Genomic DNA, 21,461 nt, shown 5'->3' on the forward strand with positions numbered 1-21,461 from the left:
CAGAACCACTCTACATCGCCCTGACCCCACCAGTGCTGCTGATGGAGATTTTATTTCTTGTTGACATCACCCGGGGTGAAACGCGTAATACATACGACACGGTATGGTGCTAAAGCTTTATGACTTCCTGAGTGTCTAGCAGTTATTGTAAGCCAGACTATCAGGACAGACAGGATGCTTAGTGTAGCTCTGAAGGTTTTCCCAAAGGAGGAAGTCAATTAAAGAAAAGCCAACACGATCTCCTTAAAGAGAAGCTGAGTGAACGAAAGCATCTCTTGGATTTCTTTATCTCCTGCAGACTTTAAAAACAAAAGACCCTAAATACCATGAAAATGCAATTCAAAAGAAAGCATGCGATCTGAAGATTAAGAGGGAGATAGAAAAGGCACCCAGTCTGCCGTAAGCTGACGCAGCAAGGAGCACAAAATCATCTCTTGAGGAGGAATTAACAGCGTGAACAAGGCCATAGACGAGATTGCAGATAAGCTGCTTTGGGTACAAAAATGACATTTGCAATCCCCTGACTTCCTACAACAAATTTGTTGTGTAATACTTTCCTAGAAGCCTCCATTAGTAGACCGAGCATGGAAGGATGACAAATCAAGAACTTTAATTCCAAATGTCATTTTTAAATAAACCCCTATGCTACAAATAAACACCACATTCCCAGAATTCAGTTAAAGAGTCCATCGGGATGTGCGCTCGGTTGTGTGTAAGTAGGGCTTCACTTTCCAAATGTTTTCCAGAGAGACCTCTGAGAATATCACAGACGCCAATGCCTTCCCAGGCGCTCCAGCACAGGATCCGAAGAAACAGAGAGAGGGATTCCCGTGAGGAATGCCTGGAATGTAAACAGGCCACCCACGCAAAATGAAATCACACATCCTTTTCTCTGCATCAGAGGCCATGAGATGACGGCCTCAGCTGGAAAAAGATGCCCCAGAGAGCAGTGCAGTTTGTCCTTCTGGTTTACCCCTTTCATCCGCACACATCCCTCCAAAAAAGAAAAAAAAATCCCATGAGAGGCTCCAGGAATGCAAATGCATGCTGGGAAATGTGTCGACCTTCATCCTTTCATTGCAGCAAACACCCTCTGTGCAAAGTGTTGCAGAGTTATGGTCTTAGAAGAAGAGCTCTCGTAATCTCGCCTACACACAAACTATATACACACAAGAGGCAGCTGTAATTAGAGTGTAGTGGTCAGCCGTCAAAATTTGAAGCTTTCTTTATGAACCCTCCCTGGTTTTAACACCTTCTCAGCCATATGACACCGCTGCTGTTATTAGTCCTATGGCCCACATAACCACCTGCTCCAGAAATGACTTTCTGGGTCGCCGGGGGATTACTGTAGGGCTAATGCAGCAGCACACCAGCAGTCCTGGGGGCCACAAATGGGTCAAATACTGCTTGCTTCATTTCAACAGCATCATAAACAATAAAACGTGCAACAGTGACACTCAGAGCTCCTTCCTTTGAGACCTGAAATCCACCAGGGGGCTCTGTGCAATTAATTAGTAGGAGCGAATGTAGGCAAGCGAAAGTAAACAGTGGCTAATTTCCTGTGTTTTAACTGCTCGTGGCCTTGCTCGGTGGCTATTCCTGCTGTTTAGCCGAGTGGCGTTAGCCACCGCCCCGCCCCCCGTGCATGTGGCCGCGACAGTTATTGTTCTGCTGCAAGGCCGCTAACAAACAGCCAGCTGGAGCCCGTGTTGTTGTGGCTAAATGAGCCACAACTGCCTTTAAAAAAAATCCACAACAACCCAGCAAGCGTTTGAAGTCGCCCGCCTGCGAAAGGGTGGATTCCTTATTGTTTAAAACTGGAGATTCCTTCTTTAGCAAGGAGGGAAACCATGTTTTCATTTCAGCTTTCATGTCCTTTTTATAGAGTGTTTTGTCTGCTATGAAAGTGCTGACACATTTGTTTTTAAAAAGAAAAAAAAACCTCAGGGGTGAGGAACAAGGAACAACATCTGAGGAAATACAAAAGGCGGAGACAATCGCATGAAGGCAGGGAAAGTAAAACCTATTTTTAACTTTAAACAGTTCATCTGGAGTGGAAAAACATGGCAGACTTACAGTGTGTAATGTTTAAGGTTTACTTAAAAGCTCCCTTTTCACTGGTTCCTATTTAGCACTAATTAAAAGGAGACTGGAGAAGTAAGCAACACGATAAAACAACACACATCCTATGGTAATAAAGGCCTTTACTGCATGGTCATCGAGGACCATTAAATTATCCAGCCTGCATTAGTAAAAGCGTCCAGCTGAGAGGCCTTTCATGTCAAGCTCTCTTAAGGTAAAAGAAGTTAGAACAGATGTCTGGAGTTATTCCAAAAGGCCACCAGCTGATCTTCAAAGATGAACTGACTACTGAGCTGCTGAGCACCTCAATCTATAACGCCCCTCGAAGGAAAGTGTAGACTTTAAAGCTGCAAGAAAAACACTGGATGCTTTACACACTTAGAAAAACACAAGTGAACACAGACAAACTCGTGATGACTGAATAACTGGTTGACACATTGAGCTGTTGGTCCACATGATGGTTTGGTAATGAGCTCCGTGGCCTGATTCGGAGATTTAGTGACTGGAGCGTGACACCGTTTCTGAGGGAATGTGGATTTTATTGATTTTGAAGTTTGAAGTCAAAGCAAAGACGAGGAAGTCCTCGAGTGGAAACTGATGTGTGACATATGTTACAACCTGGACTCGAACACGCAAGAAAATGAGATTCATTAAACCAGTGACCCACGAAGAGGCGCCGCCGGAGATGCAACTGCACTCACTAGTCCATGAGCCACCCGTCTTACTGTTGACTGTCATTAAACTTTCATGGGTTTTTCCCATTTTAATCTTTTTAAAATGATTTCTTATGAGCTATTTGGTGTTATCTTAATGTGGTTATTATATCTTTCTATTTTTAAACTTGTGCTTTCTGTTCTGTATGTTTTTATAATGTTACTCCATCTACATCGACTCCTTTTTAAATGTGCTGTTTGAATAAAAGTGACTACCATTAAATACTGAATATGCTATCTGCAAGTGTTATTCTCAGCTTTAATGGCTAAACATCTGTCAGCGTCTAGCCTTACACAGACTAAATTATTGAACTGAACTGGAAAAATAATAATAGGTAATGACAATAATGCAATTAGTTACAGTCCTTTAAACAACGGAAAAAATCCACAATGGACATTAAGAATGAATGCAAAACAAAAAAAGTGCAGTTTGTACTTCAGAACATTAATGTTTTCAATATACCAATATACTCGTTCTTTATATTTGGAGAGAAATACGAGTGAGGTGGAGTGATTTATTGAAACGTGCAAACATACGGAGTTTGTACAATTTTAACAACTCTCTTTGGCTTCCTGAAGGACTTTTAAAGATCTTTTTTTGATGTTGGCTAACTTTTGTTTCATTTTCTATCAAAATGATCCCACGCTGCTTCAATAATCTCGAGGTCCGGGCTCTGGGGAGGTCAATCCCACTGTGCATTTTTTTCTACCTAGGTATGCTTTTTATGCACAGGCAGTGTGTTTGGGATCATTGTCATGCTGAAAAATTAAGCTGTTGCCAATCAGACATTGTTCCAGCCCCAAACCATGACAGCCTCCACCGTGTTTTACAGTTTCAGACCTCTTCCGTACACACAGATGGTGATCTTCAGTCCAGTTCTTGTAATTTGGAATACCGGTTTTCCTTCTTTAAGAATTGCTTCTTGACAGCCACCCTTCCACTGAGACTATTTCAGATCAACTAAATGTCCAGATCTCACAGGAATGTCAGATACTGTTGATCTGCCTAGATAGTTTTTTTAAAGCCTGACACTTCTTCTTTTGTCCTCCACTTCTCCAGTTTTTTAAGGACACACTGTGCCGAGAATTCAGAATATCACTCTGAAAGTCACCGTGTTGGTGCAAAGAATTCTCTTTTCTATCTGTCAAACTGTGGATCTTTATCATTTTCATAGATTCAACTAAAGGAATAGGAACATAGTGTGTTTCGTGACAGGCTGCTAATAACAAGGTGACTAAAGATACTATTTAAAATTGGTTCTTTGGTAAATTGTCTGTGACGTGTAGACATTACACCAGCTCTTTGAGGCAGGTGCCTTCGCTATTCATAGGTCAGAAGACTTTTGCATAGTATTGTGTGTTATGTGAAAAAATCTTCATCAGTTAAACATAGTATGACACATTTAAGTCTCCTAAGATTTATATATGAAACAAAAACATTCACAATTGGATGGAAGGAAAAATTCTCCTCCGCAGGGATCAGCTGAGTGATGTAATCAAGTACTACACCCCGTGTGCAGTCACATATGTGTGAACATGCACGCTGCATAACAAACAACCAGGGATCAAGAATAGCTTGTTAACATCCCATCTTATGTTCAGAGGTCGAAAAAAACAACACTCTCCCCGGGTCTTATTATCGCCTGGCACGCTGCCTTGCACCAAAGCAGCATTTCCCAATAACAGGCTATAAAAATGACAATGCGCATCGACGGCCTCAGAGACACTCGGGGAGACGCTCCAGAGGATATAAAGCAACTTTGAAGTGTGACGCTGTGGCGCATGAGAGATGACACATCCACAAGCGCGTACATGCTCCCGCAGATGCAATACATATCGATAATCCCAGACGACTGGCTGGCTTTGTACGTCAGCGGCGTGTGTCTGGGGCGTGTGTGTTTATGTCTAAGTGCGGGGTTGGCCGCATGACAAATCTGCAAAGAGCAGAACGTATGAACGTCGTGAGAGTTACAGGTCACTAGAAGAGCATTAGCATAATCCTATGATAAGTCACGAGTAACTACATAGTAATTATGTAATTATTAGAAGGTTTAAACCTATGTTTAGCCACAATATGACGTGCATTCAATTATCTGTCATGTGCAAACACAGGCAGCTTGGTCAGTATCTGTGAGGCTTACCTAAGTAAACAACTCTCTATGCAGGGTTTATCTCCAGGACAAAACATTAAATGCTGCTAACATTTGGTGTAATCAAAAGAAGGCTTTCATGAAGCAACACTCATGTTGTGTAGTAAAGGCTTTTGTGTTGTTTGTGTCTGTCACCAGGTAGACTGTGACTAAAGAGGTACCAGTTGCTTTGAATGCCGCAGGAACGAGTCACTGACTGCAACTGAGCAATGAAGTTTCGCTGGCTCTCTAAATCACAGATACACACACAATATAGAAGCAAAGTTATGTGTGTACGCGTGGGGTGTGTGTGTGTGTGTGTGTTGGTCATCCTGCTCATTCGTTGTAATTCTCCCATAATCCTTTACTCTGCAAAATGACACAGCTGCCAGACATATCCTCTTTGCTGGCGCCTCAAACCTCCACTTCTTTCCTCTCTCTCCCACTCTCTTTATATGACACACACACACACACACACACACTGTGACACACACGTATTTTACAACCATCAACCATGCACAGAGATTATCTTGACGATTACATGATCAGCATCATGTTAACTCGTGCACTTTACAGTAAAAGCATGACACAACTATTTCTGTGATTCGCAGCGCACAAAGACGTGCCTCCGTCACCATGACAACACTATTCCTGGAAACAAACAGGATCTCCATTCCCGATGCATTTATGATTCCTCGTCTGCTAATTGTTAAAAGAAAAGGCACCAGTTGGGGAAGGATGATAAAACAGCGCGCTGGCTTCCTGTTTGTGAGGACAGAACACACCCTGTTTACACAGCGAGCGCACAAAACTGCTTCCTAATCCCCCACATGGCTCGGTGCTGGACTCGGTTGGTGGAGTGGGTTTTTGAGAAGCACCTGCTGGGGACTTATCAGCTCAGTTTAGAGGAGTTTAAAAAAATAATCTCACCTGATTTTGAAATCGGGTTGCATCACGCTCAAAAGGAGACAATTCTACAAGATGTCGAAATAATGGTGCAACACACACGTACTTTAAGAAATCTTTAAGATGATCCTAGCAGAGGGAGAAAAGCAGCATCTTATGTGCGGATGAAAAAGAAAACTGCGGTGCAACAGCTTGCAGCTTAGCAATGAGCAAAAAAGCAGAAGGTTGAAGCTAAATGAAAGGTGCTAGAGAAATGCGGTCAGCCTATTCTAACCTAGTCTATTTAGAAGGGAGAATTTAGCTTCTGTATTACATATATATCTCTAGCAGCATTGCTAAGTAGCAGTAGTTAACGATATGAGCCTCAGGGGCTAGAATGGCAACGGCTGTACTTCCATCTCAGCTGACTAACGCACCGGTAGGCCCTGTGGTAGTTTCAGATCTCATTCTCGTTGTAGGCTCTCCATCTCGATCTCAGTGGCTGCTTTGAAAGTGATGATGTTATAATAATCACAATCGACTGAATTTTAATTTCTTGTGACACCCTGATAAATATAGGAGCAGTTTGAGATGTTTTAGACTTGCGCAGAAATGGATAGTCAGAGCCAAAAAAAAACAAAACAAAAAAAGAAATCCAAAGAAAATGTAACTACCAAAGGTCCTGGACCCGATTTATCGCACTGAAAGTGCTGGTGGCTAAAGTGACCTTAAAATCCTAAAAGCCCAGCACAAGAAAGCTTCTTAGTTTGTATGACGTGGTCAGAAAAGCGATCCTATCGCTGCTTTTCACCTGGCAAAATTAATTTACAGCCTCTCTGATATAAGACAAAAGGGAACATATCAAACAAAAAGAGCAGACCAGAGATGTGGAGCACCCCACATGCCGCGCTGGCACTTTGGTGATGCCAGTCTGTCCATCTATTCCCTAGCAACCCTGTAACCCGGGGCGACAGGGCCTCCGCAACAAACAGACAGACCAGAACTCCGCTTGCTTGTTGCCAAGAGGCTGATAATGCAGAACTTTTCAGATCTGCATACAACCACACACAATAGGAACACAAAGACAGGAACCTCCAGCATATACATACAATATTACCATCATACTTCATCTATTCGCACTTGCATGCAATCACACACAGTGTAAAGCAGGAATAGAGACATTATACATAAGCGATATGCTGCTTAGCAGCATAGCACGTTTTTCCTGGCTTAATACATCCACAATATTAATGATGATGGCATTTGTTAAGTTGAATTGATAGAGACAGAGACATGCTCATGTCACGCATTCTGGTTTGAATTATTAAAGCTGTCAAACTTTGCACATCCACACATAAAAAAAACATTTTTGGGGAAAACTTTTTGCAGGAAAGAGTCTAATGTCTCCATCTCTGAGCATTCACACAGATTCTTTGCCTGCACCGTGTGGGAAGGGTGGAGGTAGGGAGGTAGAGGGGTTAGCGAGAAGTCTGCTAATTGGCAGGGCTTACCATTCTTCGAATGACTGAGTAACTGAAACAGTTAATATCCTACCTCAAGAGAGAAATGGATGAGTCTCGTCATTCATCACCTGTAAAACAAAAACAAGAGAAGACCGTGTTTGAGAGTCAACGCACACGTCTGCCGGTAACATAATAAGGAAAAATAACCCCAGAATATGCAGAGAGCTCAGGAAAAGAGCAAGCACACTGTGTGATTCACGCAGGGATTCAACATCCACTCGAATGGCCTCCTCGCAAATTCTTGTTGATCGAATCTGAGCATGCTCGGTTGACAACGTCAAGTTAGGGAAGCACGAGGGGGATAACCCTGCTATAGAGGATAATGTGTTATATGCTCGCTTCCAGCCCTTAGTGGATGCAACATAACAGGAGCAGGGGGGAGAAAGTGCTGAAAAAGCTCCCGTGTGAGGCGGCAGCGCAGACATCAGAGCAAATGGGATGTGAAGTTTCTGGAACAGCGTCTGTATTGTTGGGGGAACGCAGCAGGGGGGTTAAGCTCATGCAGCTTCTGTTTACTGACAGAATATAGGAAAGCACAGCGCTCACCTGCACCTATTAACTGATATTGCGTCGCAAGCACCCGTATCCAGCACAACTACAGAGCTTACAGATATTCTGCCATTAAGTCTGAAAGAACTGTGTGTGTAACAAGTATTGCAGAGTCATTAATAGTGTTCCTTTCACTGTTACAGCCTGTTTAATGAGAGGCCACAACCACACTGTCTGAGTGATTAGTTACTGTGGCGGCTGACGGCCAGCACTTGTCTTTGTATGCTCAAAATATTTGGAGGGAAAAGGAGGTCTAACTGCGCGCCACGTACCTTCAATCATTCCAATACCAGCTTCTAGTCTACTTCCAGCCCCCTTTATATCGTCTAGAATGCTATAAAAACAAAACATTTACAGGATTTCAAAATCAAAGAGTAACCTACACCCACAGGCACAGAGCGAATATGTGTTCAGAAGCCAAACCCTACTAGCGTTGTTATTTTATGAGGTATTGTGTAGATGACAAGAGTCTAAAAATAACCTTCATAACGTGGCTGAAAAGAAGCTAATGTCCCAGCTTCATTTGTTGCTCTGAGTCAGGCTTTTAAATTCCCAGTTAATGACCTGTTTTTGAGCTCTTGAGTTTCTCTTTCTCTCTCTGTCTCATATACCGTGTACATGTACATACCCATACATATACATACATATATATAGCATATTTATAATGATGTGTATAGGATCAATGATGGAAAGTGACTAATTATAGTGTGAATCGTCCCGTCCTGCGTCTCTCCTGCTGAAGGAGCCACCGCAGCTTGCTCTTTATCGAAACCGACATAGCTGCTTTAAAAAACAAAACAGACCATGTCACATTCTTTCTTACTGGTAGTGACAGGTTAGGAGGAAACAAATCTCTGAACATTTATTTAAATCTGACAAACAATGCAGAAGCTGAACACAATGGCATGAAGGGAATGAAGGGAGGATGTAAATAAAATAGCTGTAGGGGCAGATTAGTAAGCAGATTATTTTAGTGACCTTTGCGGTCAAACGGCAACACGATACTCTCTGTAACTTTTAGAGATGATGACATGGAGAGAGGTGAATTAAAGTATTAATGCCTAGAGATCACCGGTTTCTTGGTAAAATTTATATTCCCCAACCGGTTGGTGAGTGGTTGCTGGAGGTTGATGGCAGCTGCTGTGAAATTTATTGCATAAGTCCAAATCACACAGGTCTAGAGAGAAGTCAATGACTCCCTGGCAACACCTGGTTGCTAGGGGAAAATGAATCTTCCCCAACCAGTTTGCAAGTGATTAATGAAGGTTACTGTCAGTTACGGTAAAGAGGTATGTGGTGCTGCACTGATAACCTCCCTGTGATTGCATTGGTTGCAAGCAGACTGCTGCAGTCACTTATTGCTAGAATGGAAGATGCAAACACTGAAAACTAGCTAAGTGGCTGCGGAACTTGAAGTTTTGAATGCAAATTGGAAACATTAAACGTTCATCTTCAAAGTAAAAGCTGTGCCTTTTGTAACATTGTTGTAGTTGCTGAGTTTTTGCTGACAAGCCTCCATCTTACACACAAATTAAGGGGAACTGCAGCACTGTGGAGGTGGTAAATCATAAGGAGGTTTTTTGGGTGCAGTGCCTTCTTTGTGATCAGTATCACCCAGCGTTAGCCTGCAACCTCCAGCAACCACTCTCCAACTGGTTGGGGAATACAAATTTTCCTTAGCAACCACAGGTTCCCAAGAGGTTGCCAACGGTTCTCTAAGCCTGTGTGACTGAAACCTAAAGTAAAATCCTGAATAAATAAGCGGAGAAACACAACAAATGCAGAAGCATCCACATCCATAAATTGTAATATCTTACATAAAAAATAAAATGCTGTTACTCATTTCACTAATTTGTGCTTTCCTTGTGTCCCCTGCCCTTAGTATGCTCTGTTAAAGGATGTCTAAATTGCTAAAATGCATCTGGAGCACAGAATACAGCAAGCCTGTATTACTACACAGAGTTTTTACGTTCAGCTCATAAAAGAGGCGTGGCACACAGCTGGGACATCCGAACTGATTGGAGGACTGCTCTTTGAACAACTATTAGCGTTTTTAAGGTAGTCAAACTTTCTGCTCTTCACGACACGTGTGTGTCACACTAATTAAATGGTAAATGGTTTGTATTTGTATAGCGCTTTTACTAGTCCCTAAGGACCCCAAAGCACTTTACACAACCAGTCATCCACCCATTCACATACTGGTGATGGCAAGCTACGTTGTAGCCACAGCCACCCTGGGGCGCACTGACATCATCATCTGCCTTGACTCTTCTATCCACAGGTTTCTGCCGGACACTGGCGCCACCAGGCCCTCTGAGGCAACGGGTGAAGTGTCTTGCCCAAGGACACAACGACCGAGACTGTCCAAGCCGGGGCTCGAACCGGCAACCTTCCGATTACAAGGCGAACTCCCAACTCTTGAGCCACGATCGCCCCATAATTAAGTGTGACCCTGAGTACAAAACATAAAAAATGTCTTAAACACTTTTACACCTGAGATCATAAATCGATGTCGCTGTGTCAAACTACACAACTACAAAACAAGTCTGTCTCATCATCTGTCTCGACTCTTCTATCCACAGGTTTCTGTCTTACTCTAGGGTCTCTCGTGAGTCAAGGAAAGGAATTGAGAAAGTGCAATTTGGGAAATGAGAAAAGGTTCAGATGGCAGGAGAAAAAGGTCAAAGTAAGTTCAATGCGGGGGCACAAATGGAGAGTTTCAGTCACCAGAGCTTTCCAGATGGCTTCAACGGAAGTAAAGATTGGTCTCAGAAAGACATCGTGGTCAACGGCACACAGTAAATGACCGTGATTCTTGTGCACTATTACAGGTCGGCATCAGATGTGATCACACTGTCAGCAGTAACAACAACAACTTCAACAACTAGACAAAGAGGGTCATTTTTATTGCACATTACAAAGACGACTGCACATTTGAGAGCTCAGTAGGGGAAACACCATAAATACTGATATGGAAAAAAAGGTGATATGATCAGATAAGTTGTACTTTATGGTATTCACAACAAATGGGTGAATGGAAGTGTGGTGTACACCCAAAAATTAGGACAGGCCTGAATGCTTGACCTTTACATCTGGTGGCTTTGATACCCTGTAGGCGCATTTAGCTGGTTTGTTTCATATCACTGCAAACTATGCTGAGCTGTGCCGAGTGCTCACCTTTAAACTCGGTTAAACCTTTCTATCCTTGCTGGACTGGTTTCTTCCAGCATAACAATCATGCACAGTCATCTTCACTAGATATCAACCGAACTGAACCTGAGGGAGGTTTTGAATCCAAGGTGTTAGACAGCACTTTAGCACCTTACGAGGAAATGTTCATTGAAATAATGGTATTTTATCCCTCCAGAGACTTGCAGAACCAACGAAAAGACACAAGCAGACTACACAAAAGTAAGGTAAGGTTGATGACTAAAAGGATAGGATAGTATAAACCAAAGGATGTAACGTTGTACAAAAAGGAATATCGATCACATAAAGAGACCTGTCTCTGACCCAGAGTCGGCACGCCCCCCTTTTTCAGCAGAAAAGGAATTTTCCCAAGTGAAGAGAAGTGACAGGTTTCGTATCTGTACCAGCGCTGTGCTAGTCTGGTGTGGGGAAGAGAGACAAATTACCCATCGACCGGTCGAACTCTGCATAGTGACCAAATAATAATGAGATGGTAGATACAAGCAGTGAAAATGAGCTTCTTCTGCAGGGTAGCTGGACTCACCCTTAACAACAGATTGAGAAGTTTTATCAAGCCAAAGTGAGTAGACCAGCAGCTCCTTCACACTAAAAGGAGCCAGTTGATGTGGTTCAGGCATCTACATAAGCCTAGAAGGCCTCAAAGCAGACCCAGGAAACACTGGAGACACTAAAACTCTCAGGAACGCTGTGGTATTCCTGGATTTCTCTGCCTAGACTGCTGTCCTGACAACCTGGATGGACGGACATGGATGGATGGATGGATGGATGGAGGGATTGAACTCCTATTATATTCCAGTCTGATCAAAAGTTGAGGTTCAACCGGGTCATGTACAGTTCTGGTACTTGCTTTGTTCTGTCTACCAGTTTTTCACCACCAGCTCCTCTGTACACTGACTAAATCTCTACAAGCTATAAAAGGTTGGAGCCTCACTTCAGGATTAGGAAAATTTTCCAGAAGGACAACGTCAGACTGAAAACATTTTCATCAGTGTGCTAGAAATTTCTAAGAATTGTTATGTCTAGCAAATCTGTCTCGTTTGGCCCATCTGAGAGTTGCCACTGGCTCTTATCCCCAGCTATAGTCTTTCATTCCTAAATTCCTCTGGATCAGCGAACACTCTTGAATTCATTTCTGAATGAGTCATACGCAAAGCTCCACCTAAATTGCACCCTCTAATAAATTTCCACTGTTATCCCAAAGGGAGTCTTCATGTTTGAATTCCCTCCTTTGTTTAAGAGTGGTTGTAGGTTTCGTTTTTTCTTACAGGAACGGTGTCCCCTGGAGAATTGTTGTTCTGTTTTAGAAATTACTTCTCATTCCACAGCTTCATCCCGTACTCTGTCAAGTTGAAAGAAGACTGTGGAAAGCACTTTCCTTTACGTCTCTACCCAGGTTTCATCTTTTTCGCCTCTTTGCCGTCCTCTCCGCGCCCATTTTCCTCTTTCCTCTTCAGTACTTGCAACTCTTTTCATCTTCACCCCTCCTGTCTAATCCTCCCTTTTCTTAAACTTTCCTATCCTCCCATCATTTCCTCTCTTTTTTTTCTCCTCTCCTCAGTCCCTCAGTATCTGTATAGCTAAGGGGCCTGGCTCAAGTTCAAAACCTTTTTCATGTTGCTCTTTAGCGCAGCTCAGCAGAGCACCCTGCTGTGGTGGGTCTCCTTGCCTTTTTTCAAGCTCACATCCCACATCTATTCCTCTCTTTGCCTCTCACTGGCACTCAGATCACTTCCTTTACCAGGAGCTAGAAGGTACACTGCCTTCATCTTCCCCTCCTTCTTTTTCCTGCTCTTGTCAAAACTTCTACTTCCACTGTCTGAAGAAAAAGTGCTGCTTCTGCAACGCAGCCCAAGCGTTTAAGCTTTGCTGGGATTTTTTTTAAGTGCTACTCCCTAGGCCAAGCATGCTGTCTTTGCAATGTCACTGATCTATAGAAGAAAAAAAAATAGCACAAGTAAATGATCAGCAAACTGTCAACTGTCAAGTTGTTGCACATGACCACTGATTTTGGTTTTATACTCAGCTTCATGTCTTGTGATTGAAATACACAGTTTGCTTAAAAGTTTTCAAGATAACAACGATTTGGGTCGAGGTTACCTTAGAACTATTAACAACTGAAGGACTTATTATTCAAATTATTGAAAACATTTCCAGTGCAAACAGCTGATTCGCACAACCAAAATAACACTTCAACATCAAACAGGTTTCCTATTCTTCTATAAAATCCTAACGATGTTTAACCCAATCACACAAAATCTTCCAATAAAAAGACAAAAATTAATTTTGATAAAGCGTTGTGATGATGGTTGATGATATCAGTGATAGATGACAGCCAAAGTGATGAGCGAAAGCTCTCCCATGGAGGCTATTTTTAGCTCTTTTTTTTACTAATGCATTCAAATAATATCATTACTATGAGGTTCATGATGAATTGAATCTGCGTCGCTATAGTTTCATGTTGCACCGCGCCATGCAACTGATGCTTGCAACACAGACACATGTCCAGGCATGCACGGGCAGATACCTTCTGCGAGCTTTTAGGTGTAGCGTGTGGCGCATCATCATCATCGTCATTATCAAAAATCACAGCTTCTCAGAATGTTGTGCAGGTCATGTCTTTACACACCACTTTGCATTTAAACATTATTTTTTATTGATCTCTGGCTCTCTTCCACAGTGTTTTGTCCTGTTTCTACCAGAGGTTTCTTCCTGTTAAAAGCAAGTTTTTCCTTCCCACTGTCGCTAAGTCCTTGCTCATAGGGGATCGTCAGATTGTTGGGGTTATCTTTGTATTATTGCAATGTCATTACCGTGCATTATAAAGCACATTGAGGTGATTTAGCGGTACACAAATAAAACTTGAATTACAGTAAGTTACTAATCAGAAAGTTGTTGGTTCAAACCCTGGCTGCACCAGTCTGCATGAAAGATACTAAATCCAATACACTTATTAGAAAATGAATGGGTGTTAATATTAGATAGAAAGCGCCTAAGAGTAGAAGTAAAGTGCTTGCATGTGAATAAGTGAATGAAGTGTATTGTATAAATTGCTTTGACTGCTCAAGTTGAGTAGAAAAGCGCTTTATAAGAACCACAGCGCTGAGTTATGAAAATAAACCAGGATTAAGTGATGGTAATAGAATCAGTAGCAGGAAAGAACTCACAGACTTGTGATGGCACTCACATCTGAGACATTTTGTAATAATAAAAAAAAAAAACATATCAAAAGTTACTTTTTCTTAACAAGTACCATAGAATTAAACTACCAACCGAGTGGACCTGCTGAATCCTGTAACTTCTCCTCAGAGAATCTAAGACAAACATCAGGGACCAACTGTCCAGGAACTGAAAGGCCCCTCAGTTTACTGCGACAATCAGCTCTTTGTCCCTCCACTTGGCTCCAACATCTTTCCTCCAGTTCTATTTACTCATTCATTCAGCACTAATTCTCTGTCTGTGTCACTCTGTCTCTCTGCATCTTTCTCTTCTTTCTTCTTTCCTTTATGTCTTATCATTGCCATTGTCTCATCCTGGACACAGAAGCATATTTGCCAGGAGCCAGCAGAGGCAAACAGGGAGCCTATTCAAAGAGCTCATCACGGACACGAGAAGGGTTAGAGAAGGAGGAGGAGGATGGAGTGGAAAAAGCAGAAGGAGACAGAGAGTAAATTCCCTGGATGTCTTGATATCAATAAGTAATTTCTTCAAGAGAAAACATTGGAGGGAAAAATAACTAATGGCTTTAATTGCATCCTTTTCAAACCTTCTAGCAATTCTCACGTTGCACACTGTTGCACTCAATCCAAACCACACAAACAATATTTGCCTTGCTCTTTATCATCCCCCCACATACACACACCCCACGCTCTCTGAGGACATAATGCCCTGAAGTCCATTAACAAATACAGTCCCTGCTGACAGACAGTCATTTGCAATCAGTCTGAAAGAGAAAAATGCATAGTTGCTCATATCCTCTGTAGCAGATGATAGCCTCAAACAATTACACACTCTGAGCCAAGACAGAAGTCAGAACTGATCACTTCCTTTATTGCTTATTGCTACTGCTTGGGCGGTGAGCGAAACGCAGTGATCAAACAGACATTGTCTCACAAATATTGGCTGTTTCTCTGATGAAGGAAAGATCAATAGGATTTCAAGACGTGCCCTCTAATCGCTGTTGTTTTATGCTCGTCATTTGATCCCTGATCTAATGTGTTTTACATGCCACAGAATTTCTGTCACAGACATAAATGGCTGAAGTTAGCTGCAGTTTCAATATTCAGCCTGCTTGTAAATGAAGCATTTTCACACGTGCATTTGAAAAGAGGAAAAAGTGATTTATTTGAAATCCAACTCGCCGTGCTGACTCTCAAAGGAACAGAAAGCAGCTTTTTAGCTGAGTTGGCAACAAGTCAACAAAAGAGGAATGGAAGACAGACAGTTATGACAGATGGGTGGATGGTACAGCTTTTTAAATAAACCGTGTGAACCTACTGTTAGCAACAAAGTAAACAGACACTAAACAAGGGAACACATTTGCTAAGTGTTTGGCAACAAACATGTTGAGGTTTTAGGGCTTTTTTTTTTGTGCCTCATAATAAAAAGTTTAGTTTTAGTTTAAAAGAGAACAAATTGGACAGTTGATGAGCACCGGCTGCCTGGAGTCAATCTTCTAGCCCAGTGGATGAACTTTCCTCTAACTGTGAGGCTGTTCCATTGATTCAAGTATTCAGGTTGTGAAATATCAAAATTCAGTGTGTGGTGTAACATATTTCTGGAAGGATCTAGACCTTCAAAGCTGAACCAATTCACAGACAGTTGATGTGGGACATCGAGTAGGAAGGCAGGTGTGTGTGTTTGACGGGGTTTTCTGAGATTTTGTTGGAAGGATTTTTTTTTAATTTAATAAAATAAAACAAAATATGAAATGTAGTCACCCTTCAAGATCTCCATCACCACTGGTTGACTTGAATTGTGGAGCGGAGACCGGCCCTTATTCAAAAAGCAAGTACGCAATAGAAATAATAGAAATCTCACATCATGTTAAGATTGTAATAAAATATAATTCTTCTTTTTTGCACAAGAATAACACCACATAAAACCATAAAAGTGGAACTAAATACAGCCCAACTCATGCAATCATCCATTTAATACATTGTGAACTTGAGTCTGCCCCCCAGCTCCCACCCCCTCGAGTCTTTTCCCTCCACACTCAGCTATGTCTCCATCCAATCAACCCCCCAAAAATTCCACATCACACTCAAGAATTATTATTTCGCCCTGGAGAGCTCCACACTTCACTTCATTTCCCACATTTCTCCCTTTTCCTTTCTTGCTTATCTGTCCGGCACCTTTCTGTGCCCCATTACCACGCTGATGAGCACAAAACCGTTGGAGAGGTTTGACCATGAAATATCAGCCTGGAGCATAGCAGAGCACGTACCCACACCTTGTTTGTCTGCGGCTTATATTAATAACGCTGGTACGCGACGAGATAACAAGGGCATTTCCTATTATGAGCCTGCTTGGGAAAAGGGAAGAGGGAGGTACGCTTTAATTGTAAGCAGAACAGACCGTCAATGTAAGTGTGTGTGCGTGTGCGAGCGTGAAGCCAAGAAAGAAAAATAAGTCGTCAAAGGGAGGCAAAAGGGATAGACGATAAATACAGAGGAATTTAAAGCAGGCAAACTGAAGAAAAATAGGATTGAGTGAGATATGGAGAAGAGGAAGAAGAGTGGTATGCAAAAAAAAAAAAGATGACGACGGAGAAAGAAGAAAAAAAAGTAGACTGGAGAAAAGATGGAAAAAGTAGTGCACATAGCCAAAGAAACAAAGAGAAGGGATGTGAGCAGGGGAACGGCAGACAGAGAAGAATAAGAAAGCGTAAAAATGGCCCGAAGGCTTTGCTGATGGATGAAAACCAATCCACTGCCCATCCCATCCGTCACCTGACTGCACATAAATGAAGCAAACAACCACCCTGTGGAGCACAAAACCTCATCACAACATCACCTGCATGTGTGCACCTTGTAGCTTTACTTGTGAACACACTGGGAGACATCAGAGAACCAGCAGATAATCATCTCTTTGTGGTTTATCTTTTCATTTAATTGCCAATAAGCTTCATTCAGCTCCAGCTGTAAAGTAGCCGTGAACAGATATTTTAGCTCTCCACGAAAACCTGACGTTGAACAATGGACCACACAAACCAGCAGCTAGCATGGTTTTAGGCCAATGCAGGGGGAGTGCCACGTTATCCAGTTGTACTCCATTTGTGGTAAGAAAATGACAAATGATGAATAAGAAAATGACAAATATTTCAGTATGTTTAACGCTTGCACCTGTCTTGTAAGTGCAGTGAAGCTAAAGTAGCTAATAAAGCACTTAGCATGGGTTTGAATCCCACCTGTGGTCCTTGTTTTTCTCCGTTTTCCTGTCTGTCTCCACGATCGCTATCAAATTAAGGCAACACGGCAAAAACAAGAGCACTCAGCACTGCAGGTCTGTCTGAAGACCAAGGGCTTTACTAAAACTTTGGATTTTGATGGTGTTTTTATAACCACATATTACAATGTTAGCCTGCTATGGTGTCCCTGTAACCTCATAGGGCTTCATATTACAAAAACAGTGTCTTGTACAGCCCTCTCCGTGCCCTTTCATATGATATATTACTCGATATAGTTTCTTCATATTTTGTTTTTCAAGGTCATCTTTGACCTTGGGTGCTAACGATCAAGGTCAAGGTAAAATGCTTAGTCAACTTAAGTACTCCCCCCAGGTATAGTATACTGTTGTAAAGTTTGAAGATGGTCTGTGAAAAAAATATTGTGGGTAATATGAAGTTTTTACTGATTTCCACATTTGGTGTGAACTTACCCTTGACTCAAATTTCACACAAATTAAATCAGCTCGAGTTGTTTCGTGTTTCTTCCTTAACAACGGCAGAAACAAAGCAGAAAATTACTTTGCAAACTATAACGATTTTGTTCTCACAAAGGCAAAAATGAAAAAGGCTGTACAGAATATAGATAAGACTCTGTATGTGCGTGTAGGAGTGTGCATGCAGGCCTTTGTATACAAGTCATGTACGTGTGTGTGTGTGTGTGTGCGCCCTCCCTGGAGTGCCTCAGCCAGCGGAGCGTGAGATGAGGCGGCTCCCTTCGAGCGACATTATAGCGTCCCAGCCCTGCAGTGTGTGACTGTGTGCGTACACGTCTACACCCGCCGCATCAGCAGCTCTTTACACCAAGTAGGTACACGCGCTGCGTTCACTCACCCATCTCTGCTGTCCGTCACCTCCTCTCACCTCAGCCCTTCACACTCAGCATGCTGGTAATCATTTGTTGCCACTTGTTTACAGTTCACGCATACATAACACTCGAAGGTGTTACGAGTTGGAGTGGTGATCAAAAACACAGCCGCACTTCCCCACAGATCCCGCTGCTGTTATTACTTAAAGGACGCTGCCGCCCGTCCCCTGCCTGTCGCTTGCATCGCTCCGTGAGGTTGAAAAATGCATGAGGCCTCAAAAGATGGAAACATGGCATCTACTCATACTGGAATAAAACTGCAGGAGAGGAGTTCTTCAGTTTTAAAGTTGTGACACCAACCTGACCAACTCAAGGTCTGCCTGCTGTGGATTTTTTATGAGGTAGCAAGGCTGTCATGGAGACAGATTTGTAGGCATACAAAACTTTATTTGGTTTTAAAGGTGAACAAACCAGGAGATTATTTGAAACTCTGATCGAACGTCCACTGTTCTAATTGTACGTTTTTAGGCTGGAGTTAAATTGGAAGACCTCTCTTCAATACATCTGAACCTGTCACAAAACACAGCACACACACACACACACACCAACCACAGAGAACCAGTCTTGTCAAATTCACACTCTAACAACAGGGGGCGAATGCATAACAATGCGCTACCCACAATTCTTGAGAAGTGGGACTCTGATTTCCCATTAGACTTTCCTCTTAGGCAATCTCAATTAATTGCATCCACAGTGTTTACTTGCCATTAACACACAACACTCTCTGTCTTCTGTAGCCCAGAGGTGAGTTAGGTTTAGTGGGTTGTTTTTTAAAGCCTTTTCATTTTCGCACTACAGGAAAGAGACTTGGTGCACAACACAAACACAGAGCAGCAGAATAGTCTAGCGCAAGCTGAAGCGCCCTGTTATCTTTGAGAAAATTGCTGAGGGCCAGTGTGATTTGATAGCAGCATGTGTTTCTTTGCGCATGAAAGAGATAAATAGTATGTGTCTAAGTGGAAACCGGTGCATTGTCAAGTGTGTGTGAAACATAGGAGGGAGTATATCTAAATTCTGCATGTGTACCCGTGTACTGTAAACGGGTTCATACATGTGTGTGCACTTGAACACATTCATGTTCTGTATGTCTGTTGTGAGTCGAGAGTGAGTGTTCCCGCTGTGATTTGGCTGCTTAGAGTGAGTATCTCTGGGCATGATCAGGCTGGATTCCAAATACTGTATGTCAGGACAAACAAGTCTAGCTCCAGCAATGAGTGACATACTAGGTTGCAAACACACACATACACACACACACACCTACGTTTGGTATGCTTACCTAATGAGCTCAGAGGCTACGTATCTCCAAATATTTTGCTTCTTTCTAGAACTCACTTTCACAGAAACATACAAGGTGATGGAAGAAATGCAACAAGTTTTCTAAGCCACGCCACTATATTCTATTCTGCAGTCACAGTTAATACAGATGAGGCTGGCAAACATCTACCAGCTAGTCTTAATGGGTGATAAATTGGTCCAAATCTGCAGGTTTTTCTAACCCCAGGTGATGGCGCTCATCATGGTTCAACATTTTAGATTACCAGAACATTCGGTGCTTTCCCTGCTTTAAATGTCTCGCTACAAGCATTTCCTGGTCTTACTGAGATGTGAAACAAGACTTTTAAATTTTAACACCTGTCTGCTTTCTTTAGGTACGTGGTTTGGTGGTGAGAATTTCTGAGCAACACCTGCTAAACATCCATAGACTGTCTTGGAAACTGTGTACTTGTGTTTCTTTATAACAAAAAATATGCTCAGCAAGTCCCCCTGACATTGTAGGAAACAAATTCAATTCTTGCAAGGGTCAGCAGTGTTTAGGAGACGTAGAGCAGCATGAGTGATAACCAGACTCACGCACCGTAGATCAATATCCTCTTTTTATTATTAGAATTGCTCTCTCGTTTTTTATTCACCTCATCTGTCAAAGTCTCCGTCTAATAGGTTTTTTTCCCTCCAGTTTCTCGATTCTGTCTTCATTCTCTGTCCGGATCTGTCCCATTTCTCACCATGAGCCTCCTAATCTTTACAAGGAGTGGACCCGATACATTTTCAGCGACTAATTTGACCAGGGTGAACAACCACAACGGCAATGGTCTTTTCTCCATGAACACCTCTCTTCATTTGAGAAATGACAGGCCTCACATAGTCAAATTACAGATTAAGGTGTGAGATGCGTGCAGCACTGAATCAAAGGCACACAGTTCCAGAAAAGGTGGAATGGAAACCTAATTATATCAGATCTGCCCACCAAGCTCCGGACATGGGCGTGTACTTGACAGTTTTTGCTAGTACGTTCTCAGGCCACAGCGGCTTCCCTCAACCAGAATGTGTTGACCACATGAGCGGCTCTTGTGTGCGTTTCCTCTTCCTCAAAGAAAAACTCAAGAAAAATTTCTAAAAAGCCACACCTTCTGTAGCTGTAGCTAACTTTTGGCTGAGAAATGGAAGAAAAAAAACCCCAAAACAACCAACCTGCGACATGGCAAGTTCTGTTTTTCTATTCGTGTGAAAATATTCACATGTTGAACATGTGGAGTTCAAATAAAAGCCACTTCTGTGATGTTGTGATGTCTACACAGCTGACCGTCAAAGGTTTTACAAACAAAATTCAACAAATACTTGCAATAGCTCAATAAAACTACGGATAACTGTTGAAATTATTAGCTAATAGTGTGTAATAGTGTTTGTTTTGGTTGTTATGTGACTTAACAGAGATCTATGAGTCATTCAAACATAAAAAGGCACCTAAGTCAAGGAATAAAGCAGTGTTGTGTCTACATAAGATAAGATAAGATAAGATAAGATAAGATAAGATAAGATAAGATAAGATAACCTTTATTAGTCCCACACGTGGGAAATTTGTTTTGTCACAGCAGGAGTGGACAGTGCAAAAGTTATGAGGCAAAAATTAGAATACAATAAGAATAAATACAGTACACAACTGTACAGAATAGAATAAAATAAAATACTATATACAGTAGAATAAAATAAATATACAATAAGATAAAAATAGAATACAAATACAAATACTATATACAACTGAGTAAAAATACAACGATGACA

The 21,461-nt window shown here is 42.0% G+C and overlaps 1 protein-coding gene across 3 annotated transcripts in view; it reads right to left on the reverse strand.

Moving 5' to 3' along the window:
• Nucleotides 1-21,461, reverse strand: part of pag1 (phosphoprotein membrane anchor with glycosphingolipid microdomains 1) — a 61,234-nt gene that overhangs the window by 35,420 nt on the left and 4,353 nt on the right. For 2 of the 3 annotated variants that reach the window (XM_082521407.1, XM_082521404.1), the window contains exon 2: nucleotides 7,364-7,400. The exons of the other annotated variant lie outside the window; for it this stretch is intronic. The gene's annotated coding sequence lies outside the window, so the exon portion shown is untranslated. The remainder of the gene's footprint in view (nucleotides 1-7,363; nucleotides 7,401-21,461) is intronic. 3 annotated transcript variants of the gene reach the window in all.

The sequence above is a fragment of the Aulonocara stuartgranti genome (genome assembly GCF_965226115.1).
Source record: "Aulonocara stuartgranti genome assembly, chromosome: 22".
In the NCBI taxonomy this organism is placed as follows: domain Eukaryota; kingdom Metazoa; phylum Chordata; class Actinopteri; order Cichliformes; family Cichlidae; genus Aulonocara; species Aulonocara stuartgranti.